We start from the raw sequence: 11805 nt of genomic DNA on the forward strand, positions 1-11805 counted from the left end.
ATTTCTCCAACAAGTACTAGCAAGTACAACTGAAAGTAAAATGACTCATTTATATTTTGCCTTAGCTTCAATACTGTTTTCTAAACAGCCCACATACAGAAACATACCCAATTAGATAGAAGGTCAAACCGCAAAAAGGGCGTAACGTAGGGATGAAACCGTTTCTTGACAAACTGCAATCTTGCTACACTAAATAACCAAGTAACTCTTGCGATGGGTAAAACTCGATAACGCCAGCAGCAAAAGTTGAGAAATGCTGCTGCTTTTGTTGCGTAATCTTGTTGGGCCATTACCTGGCAGGGATGCCGTATGCCAATCATCTCTGTTCTTTCTATTTCCTCCTGGTTCACCCCACACCTTCTTGATCAGAAATTCAGAGTCCGCCTATCGAGACAAGGCCGACTAAAAATTCCTACAATTCCGAGACAAGACCGAGACCCTTAAAAAGTGGTCTTGGGACCAGCCTCGAGACCAAGACTGATCTCGAGAACGCTCACAAAGAATTTTGCCAGACATTCACCAACAGTTTTAATGGTCACAAACCGTTTTACTTGCCGCCAAGGAATTTTGATCATGTTCAATCAAGGTCCTCACTTTGAGCACTTTGAAGGTAGAAAAGCTTTCAGTAATCCCTGTTCCACTTAAGTGTCACAAATAAAATGTACAATGCCTGTTATTTTGGGCGGGAAAAATGACCCCGTTTAATAAGATTTCCCCCTGTTGCATATCACCATGGTTGTTCTGCGTCCTTCATTTTTGATTGCTTCTAATTCGTTGATCAAAAGATAATCTGAACAAATCACATTCCTTATTTGACCAACTTTGTTACTTAACGATTATATCGGGTGATCACATCTGACATAATCATACAGTTGTGCAAAAAGGAATATCGTCATTAACATGATGCACCAGATGAGTCCGATTCTTGAGTGCCTTACTGTACTGCATCTGCATTTACTGTTAATGGGATTTAAATGTGGAAGTGCTTAGCTTGCAAATTAAAATGTCACAACATTGCGCAGATACATCAGACAATAAAACGAAAATAAAAACCACTCACTCACTCAGTCACTGGTACCTCCCCCTAACAACCATACATAATATACAAGAAACTTGTGGCCGGTTGTCTCTACTTGAACGAGAAATCTAATTTCCCGTATTAGTATTCCTCATCATTCAGTAGTAATAATGGTGAACTATAAGGTGACCGTCTACACAGGCAACCGAAATCACGCCGACACGGTGAACAACGTGCACATCAAGCTGGTGGGCACAGATGGCAAGAGCAACCGCACATGGCTCAAGTCTTTGATCACTCCAGAGGATCAGTAAGTACAGTAAAACACTATTTTTATTTTGTGTTCTCATTTGAGTTTGTACCTAAAGTGCCAAAAGCTGATTGGTTGCCAACCAAGGTCCCCACAGGGCACCATATTAAAACATGAAATGATGAGTATACTTGCACGCACAAAAAAAAAAATATATATTGTCAGTTTTAATTGAAAGATGTGAATGCAGCTTTAATTATTTGGAAGCCACGTTGCAATTAGTGTGTCATCTGGAATAAAAACTTACTTTCATGATTTAATCACTTTTGCAAAGATAATTAGTGTAGTACACTACCTAAAAGAAAATCAAGGTTCTCGAAGGAGAAAAAAAAACTGCTGGGAATGTACTTGTTAGCAAACCTTTTTTCGGAGGCATAATTTAACAAGAATATAAATTAAACCAATGCGCAAACTAGCTTTAGCATTGGTCATCAAAATAAAAGTACAGGGTCTATTATTTATTTCTTGAGACAACATTTCCTGTCATTTTTTCAGGGGTCAACTTGTACTGTTTCCTGCCCAAACTCCCTTGGACGGCTGCTTCTGATCAAACTCGTCAAACGACCTAACGCCGATTCGTATGATGACGCTTGGTTCCCTGATAAGGTGGAAATCAAATCACCCAAGAATGACGTCTACACCTTTCCAGTGCACTGCTGGATCTGTTGTGGGGAGGCTCACCACCTCTTCAGAGAGGGCACAGGTGGGTTAATTTGATTTTTGTGCGCTTGTCTGCCATCATGTGTTTGATACCCTACAAGGTTTGTCAATAACGAACACCTCTTTAGTTGGAGGTAAACAAATGACAGGAAATTTACTTAAGCATTGCCGCAAGTGGGTTTTTGTCCGTCAATGACCATTTGCGCTCACAAATGACAATTATTATGTGGTTTGGCTTAAAATATTGGCAGATTGCCAATGACAGAAGGATGGACACTCAAAATTTAAATTAATTGATGTGCCAAACTCTGGTATTTCAATTCTTATTATTTTGTATTATTATTAGTTCTTTCAAGCGATTACAATTTTTTCATTAATTAATTGCATAATTTTTCATAATTAATTGCGATTAATCGCATTTTCTACGCAGCATGAAATACATATTTAAATGAGTACAATTTTGGAATTGATGTAAAAATCCTCAAATAGAAAATATATTTAAAATGGTAAAGATTGTTGGTCAGATTTTGTGTGTATTTTTTTAATGAAAAAAAATGAGAAAATTTCTTCAAATAGGAATGTACAAAAGTTTATACAAAGTAGGCGTCTTCTTTATGTTTGTGATTTTCATTGGAGCTGGTAAGCATTTGATAGATGGCGTTGGAAAGTTAGAGAAGCATTTTATGGCCATATTTTCTTTGTCATTTTGCTTCAGTGCTAGAGACATTTTGAGTGTTTTGCAACCTTGATCAACGGATGGCTTGTTTCATTTGGCTGTTTTCCCCCTTAGAAATTGACATTGAACGTTGCGTCCGTGAATCCATCAACCTCTTCTTCTGGACGCCAAAAAGTGCAACATACAGACAACATGCGCAGCCACCGAAGGTCTCAGGTGACAACGGCTTTGGGAAAAACACAACGTACTACTCATCCGACTACCAGGACTTCCCCAAGACGGACCTAGTGAGTATATATATATATATATATATATATATATATATATATATATATACTCACTATATAAATATATATATATATATATATATATATAAATATATATATATATATATATATATATATATATATATATATATATATATAAAACCATGCCTGCAGGGTTCACAAACTTTTGAGCAGCACTGTATATATAGATATATATATGTATATATATTTTTTTTTTACCAGTGTTGGGCTAACGTGTTATTTACAGTAATGTATTACAGTAATGTATTACATTTAGGCAATAACGAAGTAATATGACCAGTTACATATCATATGTTAGTATTCTTTTTACAGTTACAGAGTCCCATACCGCATTACAATTTTGGGACGATAGGACAAATTAATCATCAAAAACAAAAAACAAAGCGGCCCTTCAGATCTTTCACAATATAAATTGTTAATACATATAATCAGTGCTTGGTTCAGTTTTTCATGTTTTCTAAAAAAAAAAGAGACTTATTTTAGGATGGCAAGATTTTCTTTTTTTCCTTAGTTCACAGATCGTTGAGTTTCAAGGTTAACAGGCTACATTTTGGCCACATACAGGAGCTTATAACAAGCTGTTCTTTAAAATAACTTCAGATCTTTCATTGCAAGCCAATTAAAAGTAGATTTTCATCGACAATACACTCCCATCCCTAGAACTATTTACTGTCCCATTGACTCCCATTACAACATGCATTTTTCAATATGCTATAATCCTGATATGTTATAATGCTTTTCTCATTAAAACTGAATGAATCTGTTAAAAATCCTTTGAAAACAAGTAAAACTGGGCATTATACAATAGAAAGCCGTTTCTTTGAATTGCCGCCACCCACCAATGCTGCCCTGTGCGGCTGCACATAATGCACGGCACATGCTAGAACGCCCCACTGCAGGGGTTTTTCTTCTGTCAAATCTTCCGTCTTTCTGCTTCCTCCTAAGTTTGCTGCACACCTTGTCAAGGTGAAATTCCCACAGGTTTGCATCCTAGACGGAGGGATCAACAAGCTGAAGCCCACAGGACTCCTGACTGTCCCTTCCCCTCAGATCTGAGCCCAAGCGGTTGAGCCAAATGGAAAAGACTATGTACATATTCTTTGTGTGTGTGTTTTTCTGATACCATCATGAAGGAATGAACAAAACTAATTTAAAAACATTTGCACGTCTCTTGCATTAGCTAACATTAAACAGTCCCACTATATCTTTTTTAATGTCGAAGGAGGTAGTACAGTACTGTATTTCCAAGATATTTGAGGAAAAAATATGCCTCTTAAGTCACATAACAAACAGTAAATTATACACTCATCAGCCTCTGCAATCTGATGATACTAATAATAATCAAAACTGTAGTTGAACTGTAGTTGGATGTAGCAGTTGGGTTTTCTTCACAACTTGATGTCTGACCTGAATTAATTTTTTTGTCCAAGATTGTTTTAGACTCAGTTGCAAAACAAGTCAACACTCACATGTCACAGTTCATTTATATTTTGCCTTAGCTTCAATACTGTTTTCATAACAGCCCACAGACAGAGACATAACCAACTAGATAAAGGTCAAACCGCACCAAAGTAAAGTAGGGATGAAACCGTTTCTTGAGAAACGGCAATCTTCGGTTTATATTTTGTTCATTATTTTGTACTTTTTTCATTTTTTCCTCTGTCTTTTTTTTAACGGCAAAATAAAAACAATTAAAAAAATAAAATATATTTCAATACAAAGACTAGCTTAATTTGATCCTTGGAAATATATATTATTTTTATTTACAACTGTTGAACGAAACAATAAAAACTAACAGCTTTAAAGACGTCTTTCTAATAATCTTCTCATAGAAACAATTCTCAAAACACCTTGCTTGAAGATTTAGGCCTGCCTACCAGCGCTACAATCCAGCAGCGTTGATTTACGAGGACCCCATAGGTATTGAGTTGAGTAGGGTATTTTGCTCTGAGATGATACACAAAAGACGTTCAACTAAGATGCTATTTGGATTTGGCTTTGCAAAGTTCGCAAATTACTTTTGATTTCTCCAACAAGTGACAAGCAAGTACAACTGAAAGTAAAATGACTGATTTATATTTTGGCTAAGCTTCAATACTGTTTTCAAAACAGCCCACATACAGAAACATACCCAATTAGATAGAAGGTCAAACCGCAAAAAGGGCGTAACGTAGGGATGAAACCGTTTCTTGACAAACTGCAATCTTGCTACACTAAATAACCAAGTAACTCTTGCGATGGGTAAAACTCGATAACGCCAGCAGCAAAAGTTGAGAAATGCTGCTGCTTTTGTTGCGTAATCTTGTTGGGCCATTACCTGGCAGGGATGCCGTATGCCAATCATCTCTGTTCTTTCTATTTCCTCCTGGTTCACCCCACACCTTATCAAGATGAACTTCCCACAGGTTGCAAGTTGCAGTTGGGAAAGACTGCATACACTTTTTTTTTTAAATAGCATCAGTAAAAATGACTGAACCCAATCCCAGAAAAATGCTGTACAGTACTGTATAGATCAAGGAAAAATCATACAAAAAAAACCCTCGACCAGTCTTGATCAGAAATTCAGAGTCCGCCTATCGAGACAAGGCCGACTAAAAATTCCTTCAATTCCGAGACAAGACCGAGACCCTTAAAAAGTGGTCTTGGGACCAGCCTCAAGACCAAGACTGATCTCGAGAACGCTCATAAAGAATTTCGCCAGACATTGACCAACAGTTTTAATGGTCACAAACCGTTTTACTTGCCGCCAAGGAATTTTGATCGTTGGTCTATCAGGGTCCTCACTTTGAAGGTAGAAAAGCTTTGTAAAGGGTGAAAGCATTCAGTAATCCCTGTTCCACTTAATTGTCACAAATAAAATGTACAATGCCTGTTATTCTGGGCGGGAAAAATGACCCCATTTAACAAGATTTTCCCCCCGTTGCATATCACTTGGTTGGTTGTCTGCATCCTTCATTTTTGATTGCTTCTAATTCGTTGATCAAAAGATAATCTGAACAAATCACATTCCTTATTTGACCAAATTTGTTACTTAACGATTATATCGGGTGATCACATCTGACAATCATACAGTTGTGCAAAAAGGAATATCGTCATTAACATGATGCACCAGATGAGTCCGATTCTTGAGTGCCTTACTGTACTGCATCTGCATTTACTGTTAATGGGATTTAAATGTGGAAGTCCTTAGCTTGCAAATTAAAATGTCACAACATTGCGCAGATACATCAGACAATAAAACGAAAATAAAAACCACTCATTCACTCAGTCACTGGTACCTCCCCCTAACAACCATACATAATATACAAGAAACTTGTGGCCGGTTGTCTCTACTTGAACGAGAAATCAAATTTCCCGTATTAGTATTCCTCATCATTCAGTCGTAATAATGGTGAACTATAAGGTGACCGTCTACACAGGCAACCGATATCACGCCGACACGGTGAACAACGTGCACATCAAGCTGGTGGGCACAGATGGCAAGAGCAACCGCACATGGCTCAAGTCTTTGATCACTCCAGAGGATCAGTAAGTACATTAAAACACTATTTTTATTTTGTGTTCTCATTTGAGTTTGTACCTAAAGTGCCAAAAGCTGATTGGTTGCCAACCAAGGTCCCCACAAGGCACCATATTAAAACATGAAATGATGAGTATACTTGCACGCACACAAAAAATAAATATATTGTCAGTTTTAATTGAAAGATGTGAATGCAGTTTTAATTATTTGGAAGCCACGTTGCAATTAGTGTGTCATCTAGAATTAAAACTTCATGATTTACTCACTTTTGCAAAGATAATTAGTAGGCAGGGATGCCATATGCCAATCATCTCTTTGTTCTTTCTATTTCCTCCCTGTTCACGACACACCTTATCAAGATGAACTTGATAAGGTCATTTTTGTCTATTTTGTCTAAATGAATCTCCAGAGTCAACACTTTAACTTTGACAGTTCTATTTTATCTTACTACAATGTGCTTTAAACGTTTATTCCTTTTGTCAGATTACGTCCAAGAACACTGGAAGGAGGACTGGTTATTTTCATATCAGTTCCTAAATGGAGTCAATCCCACCTTGATTCAACGTATCAAAACTCTGCCCGAGAATTTCCCCATGACTGATGACATGGTCTCCATTCCCGGTTACTCAAACTTGTACAATGAGATGAAGGTAACAGTTTGTTTCATATTCTTCTCACAATCGTTTTAATTGAGATTTGAATATTCAGAGCTGTTTTGTCAACAACACAAAAACTCGGCTTTGCACTTGATTATACGGTATGTAGTACAGACAATATAAGCATTCATATTTATTTGCCGTCAAACAGCAAGGTAACGTGTACCTGTGTGACTACAAGAACCTTGACGGAATGCTAGCACACACCATACAAGGGATGCAGCAACACTTAGTGGCTCCCGTCGTCTTGCTTCACAAAAGACCCGACGACAAGCTGATGCCAATTGCCATTCAGGTGACATTAGATTAATCCAATGTACGGGTCAAATATTTGTAATGGTGAATGTCCAAAGCCTGCGTTTATGGGTAAGGTAGAGAGATTCTGCAGTATTGGATAGATAGACGGGCTATGTTACAAGACTTCTTATCTACTTACTAACATCACGTTGGGTCCCATATGCTCGACCATAAGTGCACGTGACACCAGACTCCCAGTCACAGGCCAGTGATCAACTTTGTACTGTGAATATATCATCAGATCTGCGACTGAATGTCATGGACCCTCAAGTAAAGAGAGGGGCTTAGCTGACCACCTGTTGAACAAATCTGACAGGCCCAAGCATATAATGTCGGCGTGCTGGGAATGTTTGGCAGATTCTCCTAATAGTTGAATTTTTACCTCATAGGTCCGGTAGAAGGTGAGGGATATGGAGTCTGTATTGGTTGCGTTGATGGTTTGTAATTATGATGGCTTTATCAAAATGTGACATGGCTGGGTTAAAAATCAACACCTCAATCTGAGGCAATGATTTTCCGTTAAAAAAATAATAATAAGTGGAGAAGTATCTCAGGGGAGAATGGAGCTACAGTGCAGATCATTTGTAGAATTGTCAGTTATAAAAATACAACATGATGTCCCCCAAACGTCCATATTTACTTTTGATTATATTTGAGTAGTGCTGATTTCTCAGAGCACCAAATCAACGCCCACTTGCTGCGCACTCACTTGTTGGCTGAAGTTTTTGCAGTGTCACTGCTGCGCAACCTGCCCATGGTGCACCCACTGTACAAGGTAACAGGAGCTTTTCTCAACCAACTAAATGTCAATCAAGACATCTGTTGTCTCAAGATTTTGTTTCATGGTCTTTCCTTCTATCCCTTTAGCTTCTCATACCTCACACTCGATACACTCTACATATCAATAATTAGCTCGGGAGCAGCTCATAGGACCCATTGGAGTCTTCACCCTGGTAAAAGTCAACCTTTCCTTTCAGCATGACATTTAAGCTGTTCTGTTTTAAGGCCTCGATACACCAATCCGACGTCGGAAAGCGTCCGGGCGTCGGCTTGCGCCGCCTGATTAACCCATTTAGGCCTAAAGCGCCTGCCAAAACATGCCTCTAAAACCTGTAGGTGACTTTTGAATCACCCCTGAAAACTTGAAGTTTTCCTGGAAATTCAACAATATTGTCACCGCCTACTAAATATCTCGACATCTCCTGAAACAGATAGAAACATAATTCCAAAATCATTTCAGAGCTTACTCCTATGGCGTTGACACAAATCTGTTTATTATTATAAACCTTCAATATATATATATATTTTTTTTTTAATCAACAAACTGTGTTGCATCTGCGGTTAATTTACCTTCAACACTGGAGCGCACTTGAAATAACCTCAAGGATCAAGTGGTAATCATTCATCATGCATTCAGTTACAAAGCCTTCGAAATGTTCAACATCCTCATTGTCTTCAAACATATTTCTTAAAGGGACTGTAATGTAAAAAAGGAACTTTTTGAGCTTTTAGCCATGTTAAAATGTTAATTCCCCACCAAAAACATCACCGAAGTGGTGTTTTCCTCCATTCACCCCTCTATGAGATATTCTAGGCCATTCTGCTCTCCAAGCACCAGACCCTCCCACCGTGAGAAAACAAGCAGGTGCTCACTTTTTGACGTCATTAGGTGCAGACCCACCTCCGCACCGCCTCTGCGGACTAAACGCACACCCACTTTCTTTGAGACCTCCATGGAATAGTGACAAAAGTAGCCTTTATCAGTAAACATTCTGTCCAAATGAATTCAAAGCAAGCATAGTGGATTATAAAAAACTACATCGCCATGGTGTCAAAGGTAAGCTTTAATCAAGCATATAGCCTATAGTTAACTGTGGAAGGTCTTAAAATACTAATGTAATCTCTTTAACATTATGTCACTGTGAACTGGTTACACTGATTTGAATTCCTCGCGCGTCGTCGTCAATCGCTGTCATTTATTTCATAACTCGCGCGAATCTGCGTCAGCCATGAATGCTCAAATAAAATTCCAAGACATCCTACGAGGCCCACGTCACCGCCACCAAAGATAGGGAGGGGGATTAGTTCTCATGCAGAAGATACTTAATAAATGGCGTCGGTGCCTGTCTGTTATGGTGTGTTTTTCTGTAATTTTTCAATCGCGTGACGTGCCGACGGCCAGGCTGATGCCACAGGGGGGAGGCGTTGGTCACATTTGGCCTACGTCAGATTGGTGTATCGAGGCCTTTACACCATGTACTGTACCATTCCTCAGTTTGCTGCTTCTGATGGAGAGGCTTTGACGAAGATCTTGGAAAGATCGCTGTCCTCGATCACCTACAGATCCCTTTGCATCCCTGACAACATTGCTAATCGCGACTTGCAGGACGTTCCCAATTTCTACTACAGAGATGATGGACTCCAACTGGAGCATCATTTTCAAGTACGACTTTTTGCATGACAAATTATTGCTACACCAATCTTGACAAATTTTTGTAGTGGGGCGACACTTAGGTCAAATTTAAATTTTCTCGAGGATCTGATTGAACGTGCAGATATATTTCTCCTTACCCTATACCAGTGGTTTTCAACCCCGGTCCTCGAGTAACCCTATCCAGCCTGTTTTCCATGTCTCCCTCAGCCAACACAGGTGTTTCAACTGATCAGCTAATCAGCCAAGCCTGCATGAAGCCTGATAACGATTCTTAGCTGTGTTGGCTAAGGGAGACATGGAAAACAGGCTGGATAGGGGTACTCGAGGATCGGGGTTGAGAACCACTGTCGGATACTATAGAGTCTGTAAGTATAATTGAAAATATTTAGCAGAATGGATATGTCTCAAAAGATATGTGCAGAGAGTAATACAGTACTACTATAAAAGTGACAAGGAGGTCCTACAAGACTCAGAACTGCAGACTTGGATTGGGGACATCTTTGAACACGGATTCCTTTCCCAGCCACAAACAGGTGATATTTACAGAGAATGATGCTACACATTGCTAAGTGCGTGCACATTTTATTTATCAGCAGTTCAAGGTTCTGGCAGTGATAAAGTTTAATCATGTTCTTATTTTCCATTCTCAGAAATCCCTGAGCGTTTCACCACTGTACCTGAACTGACCAAGTTTGCCACCATGGTGATGTTCACCAGCTCGTGCCAACATGCAGCTGTAAACAGCGGAAAGGTGTGATAAACAGAAATAACCTTTGTATTACTTCCGGTCTTAATGCAAACCCTCATTGCAGTATGACTATGGTGGCTGGATGCCCAACACTCCCGTCACCCTGCAGCGAGCTCCACCAATTGAAAAGGGGACAACAAGCGAGGCCACTATGCTAGAGACATTACCCCCGATCAACGTGACTGCTCAGGGAATGGCGACGGTCTGGCTGCTCAGCAGGCAGTCCTCAGACTTTGTAAGTACACCAAAGTTGACGTGACAAAAATTTTGTGGGGAAAAAACAGACACTTATTGTTACGCTGATCCAGATCTGGGTCGTGGGGGTACCACTCTAACTAGCAACGCTAAGATCCCCCTTTCTCAAGCCGCCTCCATGAGTTCCAAGTTAGCTAGTTCAGTGTGTCGTAGCTCTGCCCTGGTGTACGGCTGCGGAAAGTCAGAGTCACTCCTGGATGTCTAAACTTTCCTAAGGGTGATTCCAGCCTGCCTCTGAAGGAAATTCATTGTATTGTATTGTATTGTATTTGTGATTTTTGTGATGGTCTTGTCACTTCAGCCATGAATAAAAGTTAGTGCCCATAAGTGAGGGTAGGAACATTAATACATGACAGTCTGCAAGTGCATTTAAATGATCATCTGTCAATCGCATGATACAATGTTCCCTCCCTTGAGAGCAAGACCCAGAGAAAGGAAAAATCTCCTGCAAGCACAAGGAAACAATGCAAACTTTACACAGGAAAGACAAAACCAAGATTCGAGACCCGAATGGTAGAACTGTAAGGCACAAGTGCTAACCTCTTGTCTACAATGCTGCCTTGACATTTTATTAAATTCAATTCAGATCATAACCGGTGGAGGATTCAACCAAGCAGAAGTTTGACTTGCTAGAAATGCAAACAAAGCTTCTACTCCAGTTGTAAAGGGATTGATAGTAGGCCTCATAGTCATGAAGAATCCCCCTCAGAACACTGCAATGGACACGCTCACATGTCTTTTCCCAGCCAAAGGAGCACATGAGGACTGGTTGTGAAAACAATCTAGTATCTGTCTGACCAGGTCAAGCTGATCAAAGTGTCTAAAATAAAAAGAGAATTGGTTGATGACAGAAGTGTTATATATATTCACAGATGTTCTTTATGTCAACAGGTCCCGCTCGGCCACTACCCCGAGGCCCATTA

At 39.5% G+C, this 11805-nt stretch overlaps 1 pseudogene; it reads left to right on the plus strand.

The window, feature by feature from the left end:
* The first annotated feature begins 6360 nt into the window (after nt 1–6360).
* LOC147169396 (hydroperoxide isomerase ALOXE3-like) overlaps nt 6361–11805 on the plus strand; it is a 5585-nt pseudogene continuing 140 nt past the window's right edge.

This window comes from Leptonotus elevatus, chromosome 8, assembly GCF_054856555.1.
Source record: "Leptonotus elevatus isolate MCC_2025b chromosome 8, RoL_Lele_1.0, whole genome shotgun sequence".
Lineage (NCBI taxonomy): Eukaryota > Metazoa > Chordata > Actinopteri > Syngnathiformes > Syngnathidae > Leptonotus > Leptonotus elevatus.